The 27,285-nt window shown below is 34.9% G+C and overlaps 1 protein-coding gene across 5 annotated transcripts in view; it reads left to right on the top strand.

Moving 5' to 3' along the window:
- The first annotated feature begins 6,632 nt into the window (after window positions 1–6,632).
- LOC133527706 (sodium channel protein 60E) overlaps window positions 6,633–27,285 on the top strand; it is a 269,985-nt gene continuing 249,332 nt past the window's right edge. For 4 of the 5 annotated variants that reach the window (XM_061864841.1, XM_061864840.1, XM_061864842.1 and 1 more), the window contains exon 1: window positions 6,633–7,510. The gene's annotated coding sequence lies outside the window, so the exon portion shown is untranslated. The remainder of the gene's footprint in view (window positions 7,511–27,285) is intronic. The other variant, XM_061864843.1, reaches the window with a different exon arrangement.

Below are 27,285 nucleotides of genomic sequence, written 5' to 3'. Positions count from 1 at the left end.
TATTAAAGTTTACTTACGCGGTCCCGACATTCAACTACTAACCCTTTAACCGTAATAGCAATTTTACTCACATTAACCGTAAATTTAATTAAGCTCCTGAACCCACGAAATCACCTCGTTGCCATTGAAATTCGGTAAGCGGCCATTAAGTACGATTCATATATGAGAGATCTTTGAATAGGGAGTTTATTTTGGTGACATAAGTAATACTCGTAGTTAACTATAAAGATATGGTGAGATAAGTAAGAGTTTTAAAAGTGATTGTAAATGGTTAAAAATATTCATAATATAATTGTAACGCTGCATGTAACGAAACGCTACACTTTCAATTTCTCTATTATTTCTGGCACATAAAAAATCGAATTCCCTTTTTCAAATTCAAATCCTTGGAATCCCTTTCGCTGGTTTGAATTTTCAGTTCAATCCAAAACTCCGGTCGATAAAATATACCATTTTTCTACATAGGCTTTCTCTGTGCTTATTGTAAAATACTTTTTTATTAATTTCTAAATCTAATTAACAAGGAAAGGTTCCCAACTGCCCGGTTCCGATTTGATTTATATTTATATATGTTACAGAGTAGTCTAAAATAACAGACACGTATTTTTTTTTAGCTTCCCAAACTCAACCTATTGGGAGAAATCGTCCTCCAAAGTACTATAAAATTACTAAATCTTCTAACTCCTATAGAAAGTGATGTTCAAGCAACCTGCTGGTAATGGCTGGTTTATATGTTCGAAAGCAGGAAAAAAAATGAGCTCGTGTTTTGTTATATCGGCTGAAACTCATTTTTTCCGAAATAATCTACATTCTAAGTTTTATAATAACTTATCGTTAAAGATACACATAAAGACGGGTGTTTTTTTTTTAGGAAAACTTGAGTTTAAGCAGATATAACAAAACACGTGCTCATTATTTTTTTCTGCTCTCAAACCAGTCATTAACTGGCAAGTTGCTTGAGCATTACTTTCTATAGGAGTTAGAAGATTTAGTAATTTTTTAGTACTTTGGAGGAAAATTTCTCCCAATAGGGAGCGTGCATGAACTGTAAGAGGCAGCACAGGAGCTGTCAGATTTTTGGCGCGAAGCGTAAATGTGATGTTTATTGTTCCGATGTAGCCCACAAGATGGCAAAACCTACTATGCACAAGAAAACACTTGACGTGTAAATGTGCATATTTATGGTTCCGATTCAGACCACAAGATGGCAGACCCTCCAACGCGCACGGTCTCTATAGGTTGAGTTTGGGCAGCTAAAAAAAACGTGTCTGTTATTTTAGACTTACTCTATAATATACATAAATATGAATCATTCGGAACCGGACAGTTGGGTAAGTAAGTAAATATTCTTTATTGCACCAATAATTATATATTTTACATACATGTAAAACTACAAATAAATTTAAAAGGAAAATAGAACCAGGTAACAACAGGCGGTCTTATCGCTAAAAAGCGATCTCTTCCAGACAACCTTTAGGTAGCAGGAAATTTAGAACTACCTTGCCTTGTTACCTTGGGTAACTTTCCTTGTAAGTATAAAATACTTAATTTACTAAATGTGAAACGAGTTAAATACTTGTTACGAGAGTGAACAAGTGCAGTGAATATTTTCACGATCCCCTAATCACACAAGCACATCTCCACTACCTGCATCTTAAGGCACATACTCGTATTGTTAGTTTTATATTATTGAAGAACTCAATTTAAGGAAGTGCTTTATATAACTGCATCAGATGGATAACCTCGTGCCTGCATTGTTCCAGGTGCCTTTTTATTTCCATCGATAAATACATCGTCGCCCTGGTATCTGACTTATATTTATAACACCGTTGAGTGAGGCCCTTCCATCTGTCCCGTCACACTGGCGCCCAACGTGGGGGCATCACAGTTGAGTTTTTTTAGGTACTTTAACTTACTTAACATTTATATACATAATTATTCATTTTGTTCCAGTCCAGTTAACTACATTATCGGATTGTGCTTAGATTTTTACTAAATTTTTCTTAGAAGTACATTTATAAAAACAATTGTTTTTATTATTCTACATTCCCTGCCAAAATATTCTCATACCGCTAAACACACCGTCGGTACCGTAGCGCAGCACGGCTACCATGAGTTGGTTTGACATTTACGTTAGCGATTCCGTGAACTCGATCACATTCCTTCTCTAGCGCACTAATATATCAGTGCGAGCTAGACGGACTGCGATCGAGTTTACGCAATTGCTAACATAAACGTCAAGTATCAAATGGTACGGCTACAGGCATGAATTTCCTGGTCACTATCAAGAATGCGCCACAAACGTATAACGGCAACATATTGTTATAAGCATTTAATAAGAAAAGTGTAAATTTAATAACAACGCATGTTGCTCCAGTTAAAGTCCTTCAAGTAATTTTCGACTTCAAAACGTGAGTGATTCACTTTAATATACTCGTATGTAATATGAACTAAGTAGTACATGTGTACAGTGACGACCATAGAACCGTATTTCCACCGTTTGCCATTTAAGCGTCTTATCTTGCAATCCTTTTAGGAAAAGCAAACCAAATGTTATCCGGCTTTCCCACGGATTTGTACTCACCCCAATGGTATGTAAGAAGGTACTTGTTGCTTGTGGAATACTATCGTAGCAAAGAAATCCCTGATCTACCGATGATTGAGCAAGTAAAGTTATTCGATTACTTATGAGTAATTTAAGTAATATTAAAATGCCTTACTCCATTTTCACCAAAATAAACGTCCCAGTGCCCGACATGCTAATATCTAGACAACAACCCCATTGACACCTCTATTGCTAATGACGTACCTAAGTTTAAAGATAACATGTATTGTTCTGGGACAGTGACGTGCATTCTGGCGTCTACGTTATATTGCAAGCTACGCCTACGCTGTTATCTCAATCATTCATAACACAAGACACTATTAAAAGCCACAATTTCAACAGAAGGGCTAAACTTTACTACTAACTATATTATTTGGCGTAGATATATTATATTAGCGGTTATACGTTTTCAATCTGCACACGCACCGCCGGCACGCGAGCACGAGGGCTGCGAGCCGCGCTGGTCAACCGCACTATGCAGCCTATATACGGATAGCTAATACCAGTCAATAGTATGTATTAGGCTGCCATCCCACTGAAGTGGAGATGAGCGGAGATGAGAGGACACGTGCTGGAGTATTTAACAATTGGAGACGCCTTGTCTGTAATTTTCTGTAGAAAACCGATCTCTGCCGATTTTTGCGGGGGAGGGGCACGACAAATGTATTTCTATTTGTACATAACCTACCAATAGCCATGTCAGATAAACGTCTGTCCATACGATACATATGACCATTGGCTGAGGTTTCCAACGGAGGGGTAAGCTCTTAAAGGAGACTCGGGTTGTTAAATCCTCCATGCGTGCGGGTATCAACCACAATACCATTGGTTGTAAACCAGAGAAGCAGAGAAGGGATGTGGATCACAACATTCAAAACTCTTTCACAATAATTTATTTATTACCGTATTTATTTATTGTACTTTATTTGGTATATAAATAAATAATTTAGGTGCGTTGTTTTATCAGCTACTTTTGATACTGCTGTGCTGTGTACAAGTGCTGCTATTTGCCTACTGCAAATAACGCGTATGAAACAACTCGCCAAAAGTATCTGCCACACTGGAATACTGTTCCAAATAGATATATATCAACATTTTGCGTTAAAATATATCTCTAACAGTTTATGATGTTAAAATAATATGAATACTTACTGAATACGATATGTACATAATATGCATGATTTTCGCCCCTACTGTATGTGTAAGTGTAAGAAAAGCCGGAAACGGCAAATTTCTACATAACTTTTATGGTTATTTGTAATCAAGGCATTTCATTGTAGTAAATTGTTAACCAAGGGATGAAAGGCACCCATTCCTGTCAAAATAGACGCTCGAACGCATTGAAATGGTACCTTTCACCCGAGTTAAACATTCTACCTTTCATTTCGAATACGAGGAAAGTAAAAAAAAACACGGCTAAGTATAAACTTCAGTAGTATGTTTTTAGGGTACTTTCAATTCGTACAGCTAATTATCAGAATGGAAACTGTGGGTACAGTATCAATAGTAGCGGATGAAACAACGTGCCAAAAGTATCTGATATTCCGGATAACTTTTCCAAATATAGATAAATCTCTAAAATTTACATTCAAAATTATATCTTTTACCGTCTTAATTGTTTTACATATAGGTGAAATCATATTTTTTAAGCTGTTACAGAATGGTAGATACTTTTGAAACCTTGTTTGATCCGCTACTTTTGATGATGACTGTACAACAAACTAATTTTAAATGCTTATCGTAAAAAGAGAAAAAACGTACTTAGAAAGTACAGTGCTCTAGAGCAGAAACATATCATAAACTAAGACCCACTTTTAGAACATGAGAAATGAAAAATAATGAAACAGAGTTCATACTGCCTCTAAACTAGCAATTCAAGCCTTTCTATTTCCACGTACCTTCATGTAAATCTTTGCCAGAAGTTAAAATTCTCTCAAGAATACTGTACAAGCAAAGAGGTTGCTATTTCATTTTGAGTTCTCTAGTGTCTAGTGGCAGTTCAGAACGTTTCATAAATTATTCGTCCACTTTTACATTTGCTCCAGTAAACGGACAGTTTTCAAGACGCGACATTTAATATAGCTGCGACTTTGTGACACACTTTATGTTAACTTCACATGTAACAAATAATTTAATAAAATGTCGCATGACGATTAAACCCACTTCTAGAATAGGACACAGGTACTTTATTAATTTCGATACATTTAAGTTTTTTTTATGATTGTATAGTATTTAGATTTACCTTTTATACAAATAATACAATATTATTTGTATTATATAATATTATACCTATATTTTGGTTCCAAATACAGTCGGAAGAAATTGATTTCAATTTGTTTTTTTTAAATGATATATAAGTTTTTTTTTGGTTTACTGAAGTTATTTCTGGGACCGAGACGCCAGGCGAAGGATTATGTATGTTGAGGTTGAAATGGGTAGTATAGTATAGGATAGTTAATGTGACAAAAAAATAAACCGTGATCTACTGTTGCTAACACAGATCTACAATGATGCAAGATCTGTGGTTGCTACTTGTCATTTAAAAACAAAAAAGTGGCTGTGACAAAATCGGACAGACAGACGGACATGACGAATCTATAAGGGTTCCGTTTTTTGCCATTTGGCTACGGAACCCTAAAAATTAACGGCCTCCTAGCCTAGTCGGTAGTGACTCTGTATAAGCAGAAGGTTCCGGGTTTAAATCTTGGTAATGGCATTTATTTGTGAGTTCATCACGGATATTTTGTTCTTGAGTTATGGATATTTTCTATATCTGTTAAGTCTCCTCCTCCTTCTTCTTCCTCGCGTTGTCCCGGCATTTCACCACGGCTCATGGGAGCCTGGGGTCCGCTTGACAACTAATCCCAAGATTTGGAGTATGCACTAGTTTTTACGAAAGCGACTGCCATCTGACCTTCTAACCCAGAGGGTAAACTAGGCCTTGTTGGGATTAGTCCGGTTTCCGACTAAAAAGCGACTGGTAAATATCAAATGATATTTCGTACATAAGTTCCCAAGAACTTATTGGTACCAGCCGGGGTTTGTACCCGCGACCTCCGGATTGCAAGTCGCACGCTCTTACTGCTAGGCCACCAGCGCTTCCAGCTATTATATTCTAACTATATGTATTAAGTATTTATCTATATCTATCTATTCACTATACAAATATGTATATCGTTGTCTAGTACCCATAACACAAGCCTTATTGAGCTTACCGTGGGACTAGGTAGATTTGTGTAACAATATTGCCCCATAATATCTATTTATGGAATGTAAGCATACAAAACTGACACGAATTTAACGATCAATAAATTCTCATGAATTTCAAGTCGTGTAAATTTTGGAATATCATATACATTTCTTTATTTATGCTGTGTACTTCCAGGTCTGGCAAGCATATCTTAAGCATGGTAAAAGACAGGTCGACATTAACTACTTGTGTTTTAATTTTAATTAGAATATTACTTTAAAATAAATCCGTTAGACTCCAATATTTATTCCAAGTAAGTTCAATACGCCTCTCTATTTCTGCATCGTTGCTATCTCGTACTGTATTATATGAATAAACCAAATATATATAAATAAAAACAGTCCTCCGTTATAATCTTCGTCGGGTAATCATGAGAATCCAATCAATACTATACATAGGCTTGGCGTTGTTTCAGTATCGTATCATAGCTTGGGGCTTAATTTGAATGTCAACAGATTTTTTTAATTAAGAGGCCTTCTGAGACGTCTGAGAGGCTTGCCGAGGGGTGTCACAGGAATATTAAAAAAATAGAGTATCAGCTTTTTACAACCATGTTGTGAGTAAATTCAATTCATTTCTAAACAGTTGGTCCAACTGCTCTGTTTCATTGCTTTACTCTATTAAGAGACATTTCGTTTTAACAACAAGTTTAATGAAGCCCTCGTAAGTACACAAATCACTGGACATGAGATTCAGCTGCTTTTAAGCAACAATCGCTAATCATGTGACATTTTGGCTATTTAACATTCGTCTATTACTCATTTGAAATATTCACTTGCGCATATATTATGTAAGGAACGGTACACAAAATGTATTCATTCCGTTCAGTATATTTTTTTAGGTAACATTTAATTGCTTTTAATGAGTAAAATATTAATATTGAATAAAAACTAAAAATAACTTTCTATGAATGTTTTTTTAGTATACGGTTCAAGTTTCCAACGACTTGGCAAATAATCCATGCATATACACTCGTCGTAGCATTCGTAGCAGCGGCAACGTAGCGGCGTAGCGCCGTAGCAGCGTAGTATAGCCTGTCATGCCATCCGTAACCGTTGTCAGGTTACCACGGAAAGCTTTTATGCGGTCAGGGAATAGTTGCAACTTTAACCAAAGTTGGGTATTTAAGTTTAAAGTTATCTTGAAAACTAAAGTTAGTGTCAGCTTAGATAAAAAAAAAAACATGACTATAGGGAGAATAGTCGAAGAGAGTTGAGGAACTCATAAAATAAGTTTTCTAGCCGTTTACGCCCAGAAAGCGGGTTCGTATTTAATTGGAAACAGCTTAGACCGCATTGTATTCGATCGAGTTAACTTTTTACTTTCACGAAACGTACACGTTACGGAGCGAATCGATAGGCGGCCGTCGCGGCTGCAGCTGTACGACAATTATTGTGCGGCGGCTGTAACGCGAATTTAGGGCGCGGGCGGCGGCGCGGGCGGAGGCCCCCGCCCGGGCCAGTCCGTGCCGCGCCGCGCGCCGAACGCCCGCCCGTACCGCCGCGAGACCGCGCCGCGCTCGCCTCCGCGACCGCGTGCCGTGCTGTGCTGTGTGTGACCATGCGCGCGCCTGCCGCCGCCGCGTGCGACCCCGCGCCCGTCTAACCCCTACTTAACTGGACTAACATGAACGTTCCCTACCACGAAAATCACAGGTGAGGTTTTCTTACTAACTTTGTAGTTTAATGTGAAATCGATGAACTTTGCGTCACGAGATCGATATTAGTCGGCGTAAATGCCGCTACATTATTTACGAATGGTACAGTAATAGATTTCGGTCAAAATGTTGACGAGCGCTGCGGAGCCGCCGATGCCGCAGCGACGGGTACTTGTGGAGCTACGAAGGGCTAGTGCTACCTGTCCTGACCTATTTCAACACTAAATCGATTTCAACAGCCTCTCAACACTTGACGCAACACCGATACATCTCCCGGTTCCGATTGCCGACACTAAACATACCCAAAGGTAAAAGGTCAAAGATCAACATTAAGACGCGACTATGAATGAGGACTCGTTTGCCGTTACTCCAATATTTCATCAAAATTAATGCAGAATCAGAATTCAGAACACGTGTTTCTGAGCGAATATATTTTTTATTGAATATTAAAAAGAAACGGTTCCATGAAATTTAAAATTCGGCTCGGAGAAAGGAGTAAACAGGTGGAGAAAATAAATTATTCTTTTGAGGCGGAAAATAAGAATATTTATTTGGAGTTGGTGGGAAGGAGAATAACGAAAATAATTTCACGTCGGTTAGAGACATGCGGTGAGCACTGGCGCGCACAATAGGCCTTTGTAACATCTTACGTTGTTCTGAGCTTACAAATGTCACTAAATTATTTCCATTCATGGGACATTTAACAAACAAATATCTGGCACGTATAAGCCATGATATATTCAATGTAGATTCGATCTTTTTGAGCCATGTATGTATGTATGACTACCTACTAAACACCACATTTGTCATATGACTAGAGTCAGACGAAGCTAATTCTGCATGGAAATTGTAGTGACAGAGTGTGGAAATGTCATAGCTAAGGTCAAATTTCAAAGAAAATATGGCGTTTATAATGACCGTTCCTCATTTGTTCTATTCAAGTTGGTTAAAAGTTAGCTTAGACGGAATCTACAAAATATGTAAAGTACCTACATACATAATGAGACATTTTACAGTATAAAATAAATAATGAAATTTTAATATTTCATTAGATATTTTACAATATTTTACGCAATAAAATTATTAGATTATAATCCTATACGAGAGTAGCCGCGTTATCCCAATGCATTAGTAGATAGTATTCGAGATTATAAAAAAAAAAGTTACTCACGCAAAATTTAATCTGAACTTAGTCACTTAAAACTTACCTATAATCACAACGACAATTCATATCAAAACCAATCAATCATTAATGATTCTATGAAATTAGTTATTTTAATAATTATTGTTTCCTACCCAAATGTTTGAAATATTGGTGTTAGGTACCTACATTTATTTAAGCTTAGTTTCCACTAGGGATATGACACTTATTTTTTTGCTATTTTTTACTTATAGCCAGGTACAACGTAGCTAAAGACAAGTTGATTGCACTGATTAAGTGTGCCAGTATTAATCAATAACGAACACCGATTGTTTCAGTGATCATACGGAAACAATTTCAGCATAGGAATTTGATGATTTTGAATTAGATTGGAAATAAAATGCATTAAACACTTTATTAGTAAGATTGAATTCAAATTAATATTCGCATTCGGATCGATTCAGTATTTGCGAAACGTAAGTTTTACTGTACGTCGGCAAGTATCTATGTAAATTTATTTATCACCGGTACGTCTCAATCGATTGGCAGTTTCGTGTTACCAAATAAATAAATTTATTTATCACCGGTACGTCTCAATCGATTGGCAGTTTCGTGTTACCAAATAAATAAATTTATTTATCACCGGTACGTCTCAATCGATTGGCAGTTTCGTGTTACCAAATTATCCGAAAGATTATCCTCATCAGAACATTAAATAAAGATTGGCGCCTACATTACATACGTACGAGTCGGAAATATTGTATGGCTTCGAAGAATCGAGATCACAGATCACCATTAAGGCCTTCTGGTGATATTATCTTTTTATTAAAATTAGAGGTGTCTATATTTCTCGTTTTGCATTGTACTAAAGCCATGATGTCTGCCGTAAAATATTTTACCGGTTAATTAGAAAGGTTTCTTGAGTTGGCTTCCGTGTGAATAAATAGAATAATTAATGAAGAATGAGATTAGACAACGTTGGGTGCAGTACCAAAATGTGCTAACGGAATGAACTTGTGTTTTTATAAGGCCACCGTGTTTGCGAACAAATTCCGGACTAGTAGGAATTTGGATCATAGAGCGTGTGTTTTTGATACAATCGCAAACCGAAACGAGGCGTACGTTTCAATGCTATTAAACGAGTTTTAAAGGTTTTTTTTAATTTAAGTAGTTAAAGTTCTAACAGAAGGAAATTACCTTTTTTTTTCGAACGGCTATGTACGAGTATTGCGTACTTGTGATAGGTTGTGCGACCGTAAGTGCGACATTTTGAATAAAAACAAAGTAATGATATCTACATTGCGTGCTGAATTATTATATAAGGAAAAATTAGTCATATTTTTTTAGTAAGTAAAACCTATGAAAGTTAATTACTTTAGGCCTATTCTAATTACCCTTAGAATATGTGGTCGTATTAGAAAATACACGCAGTAGACCTATAACAATCGCGCGTGAAGGGCAGTACAATGTTTACTAAAACTGGGGATGATTTTAGAACACTAAAATTTATATTTATGCTAATATCAGATCATAAAACTGTTCAATTATCAAGTTGAAAATTGCAGTTTAGTAATATATGTGTACGGCTTAGTACACTAAGAAAATTTTACTGTAGGTATTTTTGCTTAAACAGCAATGCTTACAGGATTAACCTTAACATTCAAATTTGCCAGATCCCATAGACTACTTCTTATATGTCTACTGTGTCTTTCATATAGAAAGTAGTATATAAAGCAATGATTGTCTCACAAGTATCCATATTAGGTACAAACTGTTATTTTCGTAGATCATTTTGTCACATTTCCCAATTTCCTTGTTTTCCTCAGGCTCTTCGAGCAAAAATACGTCGAATAGCATTGTTACATTTTCTATACGAAACGTGACTTCCGACTTTGCGGGGCTCCGGTTTGTTGTGCAAATTTGAAAAATAGCGCTATTTTGTAATGAGCCCTTTGAAGACGTGGCGTTTAGTATTGAATTCAAGTTGCACATTAAAAATAAAGGTCACTAACAATGATTAACACAAAAGTAGATAAAACACTGTTATATTAATTAAATCTAATTAAGATAATCATGATAAGTTTATTCATCCAAATGATTTACTAATGTTATGCTACTAGTAAAAATACAGAATGTCTGTTAAATAGGTAGTTCTCAAACTTTTCAATTATATTAGCCAAGCAAATCCCAGGCTTCCATGAGCGGGGGCAAAAAGCCGGGATAATGCGAGGAAGATGATGATATTTTGGGAAGTCACTCATTATCATAACTGGTCACTTTTACAAGCTTTTGTTTAACTTGCCTTGATCTTATTGTGTTTGGGGTTTTTAGAATTGTCTCGATGAGTATTAGTTGTCTGTGGAAAGAAAAGTACAGTATACGATAACAGCATGTACCCAAAACTAAATTTTCGTCAAAATCGTTTTCCGGAATAATTTAAGAGTATTACTAGTACAATATCTTTGTTGCTTTTAAGCAAAACGCCGTGACGTAGCTTATGTTTACGAGTCGCCATGCGTAAAGCTCTGGGGACTGCAGTAATGAGAAAAGTTGCGCAATATACTCGCAGCTCGATTGGCGCGACGTTTGTCGGTTTTGCATATGCTTACTGACGAGTGTGTTTACTTTTTAAGAGGTTTTTATAAGGTTGGTATTTAAACGATCAGCAAATAATACTAACCCAACCTAAACACTGACACAGCGAAAAAACTAGTTGCCCAGCAAAATAGCAATCTGCTGACCAAATAAGGCTTCAATTTTGGAACGCCTATAACCTATCTTGAGTTTTAATGACAGTGTGCTTAAGAAATTAAGTTAAAACTAACAGTGGAGAAATTGTAAGTAGTTGACTACGGAACCCTAAAAAGGACTTAGTTCAAACTTTTTACTTCATATATGTTGTACGGTGAAAGCCTTAGTAAAATTTACCTAAATCAGTAACTGCTGCGCTGTCCGCAGAGTATACTCCCGTTTGCTGGATCGATTTTTGACCCCATTTTGGTTCGTAAAAAAAACTCACCGCTCTTCGTTTTCCTGACTAGTGTTTTTAAGATATTGAGGTTTTGGTTTGTTTTGTATTTTTAATGAATGTAGTAGGTATCATTTAAATATTTATTCAGTAATATTAATAGCGTGCGCGAAATTGCTGCGTACACAAAACCCAAGGCACGGTAAGTACTTAACCCACATCAGCAAAGCGCAGTAATTTAGTAAATAATTCATGCACACGTTCCGGACGTAGCATCACGGCCCAATTCGAGCAATGCTTATAAGATGTCACAGCGATATGATACCGATTTGCGAGTGTCAAAAGTGACATTTCTTCAAACACAAACGTCACTTTGTATACTGACAGATCGGTATCGTACTGCTGTGAGATCTTATAAGCATTGTTCGAATTGAGCCATCAGGCGGGTTACCTACCTGTATTATTACTCCTTATAAACAGCTTGTTATTAACCCTTTTCCCGCAGTTTTTTGACGCAGTATTTATTATTTACCCGGAAATGTTTTGATTTTCGCGTAGGGTGCGAAAGACCTTTTTGGAGTTAGTTAAATATTTACCAATAGCACAATTTGTTCGAGCAGAAATGAAGTTCCTTATTGGACTTTTGGTTTCGTTTTTCATTTCCTTTTAAGAAACATGTTGAAATGTTAAATATATAGCATATTGTTATTGAAAATCGGAACTTTTTTTTAATAAAATAGATGAACAAGTAAAATTTATTGAGGGGTTTATCAAAAAAAAAGAAATCAAAATTAATTTATTTTCAGGCCACAAAGGACTATAGATGTATACCTTACGAGTTACCTTATTTATGGTGGTAGATAGGTTCTTTATATTTATAGTTTCTTTATTCGTGATTTTCGTGAATATCAAAAGAAGCACAGTAAGAAAGAGGCACAGTGTACACCATTAGTAAACAGTAATCAAATTACGCGTTACGTATTTTTTTTTCAATGGGCAAATTTTACCTCCAGGGTGAAGATGCACGTCACGGTACCCAATCTAACATAATAAAAAAAAACAACAACAGGGCGAATCGATCCTCTCCAGGGACAACACCGGCAGCCAACGTTGTAACAGATATTAATGACTCCAGGAAGTCCAGGAGCGATCGAAACTTAACGCTGTTACTTGCGAGTCGCGGATTTATTACCTGAGTTTAACAAGTCCATATTAGGCCGAGGCAGGGTAGGGGGAGCCCGGGAGACTTGAACCATTTTATTAAAGAAAAGTACTGAAATGTCAATATTTATTTTATCACAATTTTCTTGTTAGTCCCAATCGCATCTTGAGCGTGTTTGCTAACCGGTGGGACAACCCTATGTTAGCCCGGTGGACGTCCATGCATGTTGTCAAACACTGCTGACTGTATGTTATGCTTATTATTATTTTTTTATTGTAATGCTAGTTAAGTAAATAAATTAATAATTAGTTTTTTAATATTTAGTAACAAAATTATATGAGCTCTGTCTGAAATAAATGTTTTATTATTATTAGCACTACAATATCATCTAACTATACCTGTTCGGGTATGACATATTATTGCAAAAAATGTCGATGAAATGGTACAAGTCTCCCTGACTCCTTCTAAAGTCACGGTTAAGTATAAAAAATTGGGTATACTCATTTACGTTTAAACTTTATTCCAACACACTTAATATATACAATGTAGTTATATAGTTATTTATTGTGCATGGTTGTTAAGTAGTTGTTTGACAAAAAGCGAGGCACAAGTTACGGTGTTGTCAAACGGAAAGAACAGCATGCCACCGAAAATACTTACATATAACTTAAAATGAAATCAAAATAAGATGTTTTTTAACGAAAATGATTCCTAATTTACAAGTGTCTGCGTTAATCGCTTGGTGAAAACAAACTTATTTTTTTAACGTTTTTAACTAAATTTTTTGAAATGTACGTATCTACGTATTCGAGTATAACTTGTTGTTATGTACCAATAGATATGTATCTTCTATATGCCCATGTACTTAATGTTAATAGGTACCTGAAAACAATATCTTGTTTAGGGCCTGTTTCACAATGTCCAAGGAAAGTAGTAGATAGCTAATTAACAGTTCAAGCTGCCAGATAAAATTTCCTGCAAATCGTTGTATTTGATCTACCAATTAAGCTTATTGGAAGACTGAAACGCCAACGATTGACTTTATTCGTCAGATATGTGGCATCTTAAAGAAATAAGTGAAATACTTTTTCGTGGCGTGTACCTGAGTTACTTCGGAGCGCCTTAAGCAACCGAATTCTTTTGTTCGCCTTTTAAACGGAATATTGACTTTTTGTTCTTTTATGAATAAAACACGGGACTTAATAAGAGATGGGAGGTTACTAAAATATTAGTAAAGTTATTTTAAAATACTGGTTTTAAGGGTTCCGTGGCCTTAATTGCAAAAACAGAACCGTTGCGTAAAAAAGTTAAAAATAGACTCCTAGAAGAGAAACGTGCCTTGATCCCTCTTAGCAAGGAAGAAAAGTACCACATTGATCCTTCCTAGCAGGGAAGACAAAGCCCTTTTACGAATGGGTAATGTGAAAAGGTATTCTATTGCTTCTGTATATGTATGTGTCAAGGTTTATATCAACCGTTTTTTTCTGTATAGCAAAGCAACATAAATTGAAATGTTTTCCACGCTTCCTCATTTATTATTAACGCCTTTAGCGTAGACTATTGTTCCACGCCTCTCGGAAAGCGCCGCAACTAGAGATGTTCAACGGTATATTCTTCGTAGTTATTTAATCTGTTTTGAAGCGTAGTGTTAATGAGTAGGAGTAGGTAATAGTGTTTTATGCTAAAGTTGTATAAGCGCAGTCTAACGAGGGGTGTAGGTTGCAATGCTAGCTGAAGCTTCATGAGAATTTAGTTTGTCTACTTTACACATTATATTAACTTATGTCTCTTCCGCTGTAAATAAATAACAAACTAGTAAGCTTAAAGAGCTCACTCCATACATCAGTTTTATTACTTAATAAAAATAAATTTTATGTAAGGTATGCCAATTAATAATTTTGTAACTTGCTTTAAAGTTAATACTTATAATCTTAAATCTCGCTTAAAACTTATTATAGATGGGGTTTTATCTATGTATGGAGATTGGAGACTATGAAGTGAGCACTTTAGGCTTAGGTAGGTACTTATTACTACGCATCCGCGTAAAAAATTCACAGGAGCATGTGAAGTCTCTAACTCGCTTTTGGCCAGCGTATAGCATCTCTCAAGCAAGAGAGGAGACTGGTGCCCACCAGGGACGTATATCTTAATCTGAATTATAATATAATTGCACTGTGCCTATGTTATTCATTACAATGTTCCAAAAATGAAAACGAATGGCTACGTGTTTCAAAATTGGTTAAACGGGAATCAACGCTAGTATTATTTTAGTATTGCCAACTGTTAATTGCACTTCACAAAGCGTTTTGTGGCCCGTTAAGCCTATGAAATTGCAGGTTGTTTCCCATAAACACCAATAAATTTGCATATCACAATTAAATTGTTTTTGTACGATTTTCGCACCTAACGTGATTTAGGTAGTTTAAGGTGTCCGTTTTAGGTAAATAATTCTAGAAAAACGCCTCATTCAGAACCTTCCTATCCTTCGATTAATCACATAAATATGACACTCAATATTATAAGAAATTCCCCTCATACCTGGTACTTTATTTATTAAACACTCAACGTAATTACGTCATTCAACCAATATAATAAAATGGGTTCCCCTTAGTGCGAAACGTTTGTTATCTCTCAGTTGTTTAGACGTTTTTCTTCGTTATCTTGGAACTAAAGGGCAGAGGTCGTGACGTATAAGACGTATTGTGTTATAAGCAGCGTCCATTTGTGAGATACGACCCCTGTCTTAAAGGCCTTAACTGACGTGGTTATTCTAGAAACACCCGCCATGTCTGTAAGGTGCTGTTTTATAAAAATAAGTTGATATGATAACAAGCGGAAATATGACGTTGGTCATGAATTTTAGCGGCCTCTCGATCTATTTAGTTATATTAGGTTTAACTGGATGACACTTTGAAAGAAAACAAAAAGTACCTATCCAGTTGAAATCGGCATATACTTAAAGATTTAAGCCACGTAATCCACTATGGGTAAACATTTTTGTTTAGAAACAAGGTTTATTTATTACATTGTTTACCAACACTGTTTACAATCAAAATTGTTTATAGTGAATACGTGCCCTTATTTTAATTCCCTACAAATTCTTATTTAGCTTCTAACCCTAATTTGTATATTTAAATTGGTGTTTTGAAAATTGTGATGATGTTATTTGATTTTATAGCAAGGGTGCAGGCAAATCATGATAAAATGGTGGATAATGAATATTGTATTGATTGCAGTAGCTTATAATTACTTTAATTAAGATGTCCAAGTTTTTCTAACAGTATTGTTAAGATGCAATACAAAAGAATAAGCAGAAACATGACAATAAATCAATTTATTTAAATAGTTTAACCGATTTACAAGAAATTTGATAAGGAGATATTTTGAGACCCGGGAAAGTACAAGCTTAGTTACTTAAGGATGTTATGTATTCAACGCAGATGAAATAAAAAATAGCTAAAAGCGAATTATGTAATTTATTACATCCCGTATTTATGTACCGTGATACGCAGATACAAGACAGACTTAATCTATTGGATGGGGGTTGTATACTTGACCGGTCATAGTGGAGATTGGTGAAGGCCTCTGTTCAGAAGTTGGTGTCTAGCTAAAATCAAAGAATGAAAGAAGTTTTTGATAAAGCGTCGCGCCGTTAAGTTACTAGGGAAGTCATCTTATTTATATTTCACTGTCCGTATATTAAATAGTTAAATACTAAAACAAGTGTAATTTTTTAGAAATTTATCGTGAACGCTCTGACTATTCAGTTTGTTTTGGCCTGACAGATAATAAATCATATCCAGCCATGATTAAACATAATGGTGCTCGTAATAGAAAACAGGAAACGATAATTCATAAATACTGACTTCCAAAACAAAAAGCTGTAAGGATAGAGTAATCTTACACATTTATAAATTTTATAATGACTTGACGTGAAAAACGTACTTACTGTAATTTTTCCTAACGCTACTATACACTTATCCATATGAATACTATACTAACTCAACAAAATATATTTTTAGATGAATAGATATTCAAGCAAAATCAGTCAAAATTAGTTTTAGTAAGTAATTTGGCATACATATAGGTATATTGTAGTTTATAACCCCTCAAGATTATCCTCAAAAAGGTTGGAATAAGAAGTTGAAGTTTGTATTTAAGTGACATAACCTAACAATTTTCAGGCGGACGTTGCTATGGGCATATACTAGTAGTAGATTTAGGAGCCTCGTTATTAACTTGTTTTTCCAGCATTTGTAAGAAAAATAAATCTATTTTTCCAACGACCGGATACCTTCTAACGGCGCTCTAATCTTTATTGTTCGAGATCGGTTTACTTTCCTCAGAACTTGAGGAGCTATTCGTACTAAAATAAAATATTTTATTTCACTTTCCGAAGCTGGATAATAATTGAAGATATTAATATTAAATGAAGGACTTGTTATTTTATGAAAGTTACTTTCAGTAAAATATTGCAACGTACTTCCCTAAATCTATTTCATCCAAATTTATTGTATAACAGGAACGTAAAAGTCATAATATTTCGAGAAACAAGAACTACCATCATCGATGAAATTTATATCCCATTAATTAGATCGATACTGATGTTTACTCCATTAACTTGCCGATCGGGAAATCTGCTAACAGATTGACTAAATGAGCAAACGGCTTAGCGCGCAAAGCCTTATTAGCTTGGTGAACCCTCTTGCAATGCGTAAGCTTTTAGACTATATATTTATAACAAGAAGATGTGGTGAGCAGTGTACTTTCGTTACGCGTATTCTGTGGCAGGTATACTGTTGGAAGGTTTCGGTATGTTTGTTGTGGAGTTAACGGTGAAATGAAGTTTAGAGGAGGGTTCACATTATATGTTATTGTGTTGATTTATAAGTATTTTATTTTATAAGGTTATTTTAGAGCTATGATCATAAAATATTATGGGTACAATCGGAAGCATGGTTGATATGTTGCGGAACCATATTTTACTTGGATCATAAAATGTTATAGGTACTATGGGAAGAATATTTTATATAAATTGGATTGAATTAACTCTTTTTTTTTCACTTTAAACAATTTTGTTTAGAAACAGTTTTGGTAAACAAAGTTTCTCAGAAAATATATGGTACTCATTACGAAACATTGTTTATAAACCTGTTTTTTGAAACTAAAATGTTTATAGTGAATACGTGGCTTAGTGAGAACAAAAATACATTTAAATAGTTAAACTAAATAAATAATGCAGAAACTGAGAGTATAAGTTACGGGTTACGGGGTTTTGTTTCTAAGATGCTGTGAGCACTTGATTTCACCTGGAGGCAGTGTACTAACCATTACAATATTTATTGATCGTATAACGTTGCAATTAGGTTTAGGAATTGCCAGTTACCAGTGTAGACAATGGCACTATTAAAAGTTGGCGGGATCTCGATAAATAATCCCTCCCTATACTTCTTTGGTTTCAGAAATGAAAAGACGTAACTTATATGATTTGTCAATTAATATAAGTCTTTCTTGTAATGGGAAACAGTACTTATCCCGCAGGACTAATCGCTGAAAGCCAAAACATTTACCTACTTACTTTCTACTTTTATGTATAGAATTGTTTTGGGCCCTGCTCGTTGTCAGGGCTTAATTTATGACTAGTTTCTTTAGCTACTTGACGAATTTAGAGTGTTGTTAGGCAAGTTGAATAACACAGTTGTGTACATTATAATGTGTATTCATATACGTGGTTATGTATAATTCTGATCCACTGTCCGTAGCTACTTCTGTTTCTGATTGTACAAGCTTTCTAACTGGTGCGGCAAGCACTGCGGAGGCTCTAACTTATCACTTACCTACGGATATTTCAAGTGAAACTCCATTCGTAGCAGTTCGTAGACGCCTACGGCGTAGTATGGATTTACGAGAGTGGAAAGTTATTTGTATATAATACATATTAAAGAATTCGGCAGAGCAACTACAAGTTCATAAGTATTTGAATGCATATTTTTTTTTGACATATTTTTTTAATTTCCTTGCCACGTAATATTAAAATACTGGTTTCATTTGGGATGCGTGTGCGGAGCCGATGCGAATATGTACAGATCCTTTCGACAATTTATTGGAATGGGAGACTTATGGTTCCACGTCTAGCCTCAAGAACGTAGCTTATTTGTTATAAGTATTAAATATTATCTGCACAGAAATAACATCAAGTCTGAAACAGGAAAATGTGAATATGGGTCAGGGTATAAATATCATCGCTACGGATTTACGTAAGGCAGCGTTTTAAGCCCACTTGTATGTATATTCTTTTTTTGTCCGCTTGCGCTATCGCCGAGAACATGTCATTATGTAGCCATTTTTTTTCAAAGGGTTGTTTTCTCGTGTGTTCAAACTTTTAAAAAGGTTAAAAAAAATGTAAACCATGAAGTGCATTCTAAATTTTGTCAAGAAAATAAGCAACTTACTTCTTTGTATTGGTATAATCGAGATCAGACATCAACATTATCCAAGCATTCAAAGTCAAATTGAATCGATTAATGTTTGAGTGCAAAAATCGGTTTGAGGCGGTGTTTGCTTCAACCGCAGCGCTGCGGCCCTGCTAGTTTGCGGCCCGACGGAAACGAACTGCCTACTGCTACGTGCAATAACCGATATCCGATTTGTGGTAGTGAACGTTAGGATGACTGGACCATGAGGGTAGTCAAAGTCAGAGTAAATATATTCTTTATTCAAATAGGCCTAGCAATAAGAACTTTTAAATTGTCAAGTTTTACAAATATCATCTTAATCTTAATATCAGAGCAATTTATTGATGCAGCTATTATTGTTCTTAAAAAACATAGATATGTCAAACTTGAATTTCACAAAAGGATCGTCAAACACCAAAATTGTATAAAAATACAAGTCTAGAAACTTTCTAGAATAAAATCTAAATGCTAAAAAATACGCATTTCCTTATATATATTAAATTATCAATTTCAAGTTAAACATCTGACCAAATTGCTTGTGATATTTTTCCTTAGTTTTCAAGATACCTCCATGTTTTTTTATGAACAACCCATTTTCGCTTCTTTGGAGCATATTAAGTACATTGGACTAAGTTCGAATGAAGCTAAAACAACATCAAAATATAAACAACATCGGCTGTAATTTCCGAGTGCAAAAATCGGTTTGAGCCGATATTTGGTTCAACCACAGCGCTGCGATCCTGCTAGTTAGCGGGCGGTCATCGGAAACGAGCTGTCTGTTCATACGTGCAATAACCGATATCCGATTTGCGGTAGTGAAGTCAGGATAGCTGGACCATAACAAACTTCGTAAGTTTTAAATTAAGTTCAACAGACAATTCATATTTGACCAATTTTGTTATGATATTCTCTAGTTTGAAAGGTACCTAATAATTATCGTGAACTATTTAACGACTATACTTATTTCAGCTCTCAAAAATTAATCGGCATAGAGACTTATTAACAAAGGCGACAAATATATCTAGCTAAAATAATTTGCCGATTAACAAGATAGAGATTAGGACTATAATACTAATTCATAAACGACTGCCAAGTCTAACAAGCCGTTTGTCCCTATCTATCAATTTGACATTTGTATTTGTTAGAAAAGGAACAAATTTAACAGAGATTTGCTAAATATTATGAATATAAAATAGGGGGTAGGTCAGTAAATATTGATATCTATGATTAAAAGTCTCATATAATCCAGCCACTCTGATGGGCATAGGCTACCCATAGCAGTTTCAACCAAACACCAGACTATTTTCAGACACGTATTTTAGGCATTATTATGACATTAAAAAGTGTGGGTTATCAATTATCATTATCTCGAACGAACAGCACAACTATAATGGTGTGAGATGGTGTGAGGTGGAGCGCGAAGCAATTGGTTGCAAATTGAATATAAATTTTATAGGATTTGATATTGTGTTGCTGAATAGGTACAGGCTCTGGTGAATAACATTGATTATAGTACCTCAGGTATCTGTCGTATTGTAAATTTTATTTTTTGATATTAATTAAATTAAAATTAAATTAAATAGTCATTTATTTCAGGCATTTACAGCCCATATGTGTGTTAGTAACATACAAAGTATAAAATAAAAATTAATGTTTAGACTTACAGCTATATAAAACCTAACATGCAAAAACGAGGTAGGTACAGTGCGCTTCGAAATTGCATGGAGAAATTATGAATGAATTCATTGATAAAGTTGCCATGCACATTTACAAAAACCGGATGAGCTTTATAATTTTAATTAATCACAATTCACAACAACTATAATTTCCGACTAGAAACAATGGTAAAATTAGCTAAAAGACAAAACAATTTAAATTATAAAATTAAGAAGATATTAAAAATAATTAATGTCAGCAAAAATGAATAAGAGTAAATTAATTAAAATATATAAACATTGAAACGAATAATAAATTAATATACTGATAATAAATATAAAATTAAAAAATTAGCTTTTCAAAACGTAAATAATATTGAGTATTTATACCTATTCAATCATAAATTACTCTTTTCTACTCCAGCACTTACCTATATTTGTCGGTTAAATGGCTGTCAGTCAGATCGAAATCAACATCATAAGAAGCGCACCTGTTGTATTTTTTAAATGCTGACTTCTAGGCAAAGATCTACAAACTAACATTGACTTTGATTCTATTTATCATTTTAGGTGTTTCCTGCTGTCTTTGAAAAAATCGTGGTTTTAAATTTCTCGGGCCTGCCTTTACGAAATTCAACTTCGCTTATTATGTGCCGTTATTACTTATTACCTATGTAACTCTTGCACAAAATACTGTATAGTATTTTATATACTATATTATATAGACAACTGGTTTGCAAATGGAAACAAATCGCAACACTGATATATAAGATTTTTGGGCTGTTCTTTTATTTATTACACAAACTAGCGTGCATAGTAGTAGGAATAACGGATTAAAAAAAAAATGTTACAAAGTTTCAACCTCGAAAATGTCGTAACTGTACACTTGGTCCCTCGTTATACTTGTGACTATGAACCTCCTATATAATTAAGAACAGTTTAAAATAATAATCACACAACAGTGACACATGGTTTCTTCTGTTCCCAAGGCTGATAATATATGTATAAATAATGAAGCCTTATTTTCGGTTATACTTGTGGATACTGTATTAAATTATGGTCATACGTTTCACCAAAGGTTTATTTAAAGTTTTGGACATAGAAAATGATTCATTAATGAAAAAAATAGCAATAAGATAGTTAGTAGGACAGCTTGTGATTTCTATAATTTATACCAGATTTGTTATTGTAATGTTGTGTATTTTTGATACGACCACATAATAAAAAAGTAGTTTGTTCAGGCTTTGATGAAAACTTTTTCAAAGGTTTTATAAAAAGTAGACGACTTTTATTTTTCCATATAAAATAATCCAGCAAGCGATGGATAACTACTTTGTTTTTAACTTAAAACGTCGCATTGAATGACGCTACGTCACATCTGTCACAAGTGACCATGATGATGTGCTAAATACATTGCCACTCGAAAAAATTCAAAAATTAATTGTACTCGGGTAGGTAGTTAAAACTATACAAAAAAAAATCTTTCAGAATAGTTTTATAGCACTAAAACCGACGTCTAGTTTAAGTTTGCGGTTTATATCAAAAATACACACTGTATAATTAATTGTACGTGCTTTGCTACTGTGCGCGAAATGCTCCGTAAATCGTGCCATAAAAACTTATTGGTGGGGGCAAGATGCTCTGCGAGTCCTCCTATAAGGTATGGTGCTTACACTTATTCGCTCGAATCGTACCAAGATCGTATCATAACAATGACATATTAAGTCAAGATTTTAAACTTAGAATCTGCCTTCTGAATAGCGAACTGCGGTTGACACGTGGTTACATTTTCCTAATCACCCCCTAAACTACCCTATTATTATGTCTAACTCTGTAATGGCTGAACCAGACCTTAATAATTGTCCCTTACGATGGCAAACAAACCGTTTTCGTGTAATAATATTTGTGACTGACATGTTAACGAGGCAAGGGTCTCGCTAAAGTTCGGCTTCAGCTTTCGACTACAAGTATGAAGCGAGTTGGGGTGAATTGGGAAACTTTGGATACTGCGGCAAAGTACTCCTTATTATCTGAATAAAAACGCCTATTCAAACTTTCGTCGACACTTTAGGTGAAGATGTTAGCGGCCCATATTACATATACGTATTTATGTAACAACGTTATGATTAAATTTTATGCTAAACTTGGCAGTTTATTTGATGCGTCCGTCATCTGTTTATTATTATTATTGGGGTGTGGTGGGCCTTTGAGTGCCACGTGGACCAAGCAGAGAACCATTGTGACGGCCCTTTAAAGTCCATTACTAATGCCCATTGAATCCAGGAAATTCCAGATTCTTTTGGCCGTAATGTTCTTGTACGTCCTAAGTAGGTACTTTTTTATATTATTGTGTAGTTCGTCATCTATACTTTGATGTGTTATGCCAGAAAGTTTAAATAAAGTTAATTATTGTAAATCGACGATTATTTAGTAATTTCCAATTTGCATGTCGCGGTAAGTAACATTTTGTTCGTTTAGTTTACCATGAACCGTTATTAAGCACAAAAATAGCATCATGCATATGTTCTAATGTTGTTAAGTGCCATTACCGTTTCAAAACTAGCCCTAAAAGATCGATAGCGTTTATGTCGGCTTTCTCTCGCATACTTATTTATCAGTAAGAGATGTATGTTTAAGACATCAACTTGAAATGTAAGGTGGCTGGCTATAGTTATGTTATTTAGCATTACAAAGAAGATAAGCGATCTTAACGTGTCTTTGTATTTAAAAAAAAAACACTTTTGAAAAATAAAAGACAGCAAATATGTAACAATTAAAAATCATATACATACGCTAATTTACATTCTTTTGCTTTCCTAATTAATATAAACTAATTATTAAAAGCGCTTTTCAATAATTTTAAATCAAAAGACACGTCAGGGTTGTTTACCTTTTTTCTAATGCTAAAAAAAACTAAGTATAGTCAATGGATAAATCGGACTATTCCGACGTTCTTTGGGGGCTTCTTCCACATTAGTGCAACGCCACCATAAGGCCTCCCTCTCAAATTTTCCCGCGACGTATCCACAGCTGATTTACTAATATAGTCAAATGTGTTATCGCCAATCAAAATATATAAGTATTTTATGAATCAAGCACTATGTCATAGTGATGGGTAGGACATCAATTTAAAATGAGTTTGTATGAGTACCTCATTCTCTAAAATGAGGTGTTACAATGTCTTACTTCAAATGAGGAGAGGTACTAGCACTTTTGCAGCATCGACTATTCCATCAACTCCAACGGCAGTAAACAATATTTAATGTAAATACATATTTAGGCATTGCTAAACTTCCTTTTAAATATTTACTTGGAGTGCAATTCTGGAGGTTTAAAACAGAACTTTAACAACAGAAGACATACATTTAAGAATCAAACTAAGGAGTTAAAGTACATACATCCTATTGCAACTTAATTTGATGCTTTTATGAAACTTGTTCTAATTTAGCAGTTTATTATTTTTATTGTTAGATTGTTCAGTATCAATCCTTGCTACTTGATATCATTTTAAGTTTAACATACATATATTGAAATAAATACTAACCATAAACTACCAAACAAACAATTAACAAACTAAGGAGAACAAATCCAATATTTTTTGTACCATTATTATATAGAAATTACTAACTTACCACCTCATAATTTATCAGTAATAATAGCATTGTACTATGATAACAAACGAAAGCCTCAATAACGTTCGCGCGGTAATGCCACCGGCGTGTAATATACACTTGATTTTTGTATGCAAAAGACACAAAGAAAGACCCACAGGTATATTTTATCGCGAAAACAATGATAATATATTGTTATTTTGGTATAATTATAAGAATGGTCACTGATCACTATTTATAAAACACAACTAAAGATTACGAACAACTTTTTCGAGTCTCTTGTACTATAAATATGTCAAAATCATAAATGATCGAAATACTATACGAAGCACGTTAACAAAAAGTATTACAAATTCAAATCGTTAAAATGTACATGTTTATTTCACCTATACAAATTATATTTACTTTTTTATTAATAAACTAATGTAAAATATCATATTTTGTGTACGCCACTATATTATATTTCAATAATTTAAATAATATTTTGGTCTCTTAAACGATAACTGTTTCTAAGCTAGCTTCGTAAATGCCCAGTGAGACTTGGTTGGCATTTCAATCGCTTATCAAGTAACCATTTCACTGTCCAGTCTAATTGATTCAGATTATACATGACACCAGCAATATGAGTCTTGAGGTCAGGTTATACTGGTATGCGCGTTAGTACAATAATAGCTAACAAATATGGAGGCCTACCGCGAACCACGAAGTTTTGCTTTGCTGTCGCACTTACGTATGAAATTACAAGTGCGACAGAGAGAAAAAACTTTCTTCGGTAGGTTCTTTGATGACTTAGATTTTTCGCTTTTAATAATAATAATAATAATAATAATATTCTTTATTGTGCACAACGAAAACATGATTAAATACAGTAATTAACATAAAAAACTAAGCAACAACAGGCGGTCTTATCGCTAAAAAGCGATCTCTTCCAGACAACCTTCAGGTAGTAGAAATTACTGTAAGGAAGAAATATGTATAAGGGTAGCAAATATAAATGGAGAACCAGAACAGAGGAAAAAAATAAAACAGCACAAATATATGTATAACATATAAATATATACATAAATATGATATATATATATATATAAACATATACATACATATTTCACACAACACAGAATCAAAGAGACTGAATCGAATGATTAACGAGTTTGAGGAAGGGACAGATAGTGTATTTTGAGTTGAGCCTTAAAAATGGGGAGCGATTTAGCATGTCTTATCTCAGACGGCAGGGCATTCCATAACCGAATCGCTTTGAAGGTAAAAGAATCGTTATAGAATTTTGAAGAAGAAGAAATTTGGGCAAGCATATAATTTTGGGAGCATCTCAAAGAAGAGAGGTATTTGAAGCGCTCCTTCAAGTAGAGTGGGGTAGAGGGGTTGAATAAAATACCGTACAGGTGAGCAAGAATATGCGAATTGCGTCGCAAACGTATGGGAAGCCACTTGAGCTGCGAACGGTAATAGGAGACATGATCATATTTTCGCAAGCCATAAATGAACCGGATGCATAGATTTTGAAGACGTTCGAGTTTATTTAGTTGTTCTTCAGTAAGATCGGGATAACTGATATCCGCATAATCTAAAATGGGGAGAAGCAGAGCATGAGCAAGCGCAGCTTTGGTAGCGAGCGGTAAAAAGTTACGCTTTTGACAAGTAACTTAGCAATGCTAGGATCAAAATGGCGTAATATGTATGTAAGCTTGCGGACGCTTACGCTTGTTTTCTTTCGTGTTTCATTTTTAACGTATTTTCGATGAGGTGTTATTGAAGCACGGCGCGTGTCTGTCTCACTCCCTCTTTCGGTAAATCTAATTCATTGTTTCATTTTGAAAGGATTTTTGAGGGGATGTCACAGTGAGGCGAGTGAATGGTACAAACACAACGCATTTCTCGGTGGACCTTTTGTCCTTGCAATAAGGTTTGTAGTTGGGCAGTTGATAGTGTGAGCGATGAAGTATGATGACGTCAATGACTCATTTCTTCATTTGAATGTCGGCGAGCACCGAGCGCCTCGCGACTCTCTTGCGAGTTGTGAGGAACGCGAGTGAGTTTGAAAGGTTTGAAAGGCTGAGAGTTTTTAATTTGAAGTGTTTGAATGGTTTGAGTGGTAAGAGCTGTGTGTGATGCGCGCGAGCATGGCGCGAGTAAATGAGTAAAATTAATTGAGGAGTGATGTATGACATTTATGCGGTGTGAAGTTCTGCGACAATTTAACAAAATGAGTAGTACAAATGAGGTGCCTCACGAGTGAGCAACTCAACACTACTATGTCATGCTATGCACTGCGAGTTTGGTCAAAAGTTTAGCCGTTCCCAAACCATTTTTCCTGTAATCTCATTTGGGCGAAGCAAAAAATAAACATACTAACGTTTTTCTTTGTATGTATTATGCATTTTTTGCAACTTAACCAGTTTTTTTACACCAAAATGGCAGTACACTACTCGTTTGTATCACTATTAATATTTGGATCGCGAAAGTGGCTCTGTCTCCTCTTCACGCTTAAACTGCTAGATTAAATTTTTGACGACCGGTTTGGCCTAGTGGGCCCTGCCTACGAAGCTGATGGTCCCGGGTTCAAATAAGTAAGTAAGGGCATTTATTCGTGTGATGAGCATGGATATTTGTTCCTGAGTCATGGGTGTTTTCTATGTATTTAAGTATTTATAAATATTTATATGTTATATATATCGTTGTCTAAGTACCCTCAATACAAGCCTTATTGAGCTTACTGTGGGACTTAGTCAATTTGTCCTATAATATTTATTTATATTTAAATTA

Source organism: Cydia pomonella, chromosome 18, assembly GCF_033807575.1.
Source record: "Cydia pomonella isolate Wapato2018A chromosome 18, ilCydPomo1, whole genome shotgun sequence".
NCBI classification, from domain to species: Eukaryota; Metazoa; Arthropoda; class Insecta; order Lepidoptera; family Tortricidae; genus Cydia; species Cydia pomonella.
This window is presented reverse-complemented; position numbering and strand designations above follow the sequence as displayed.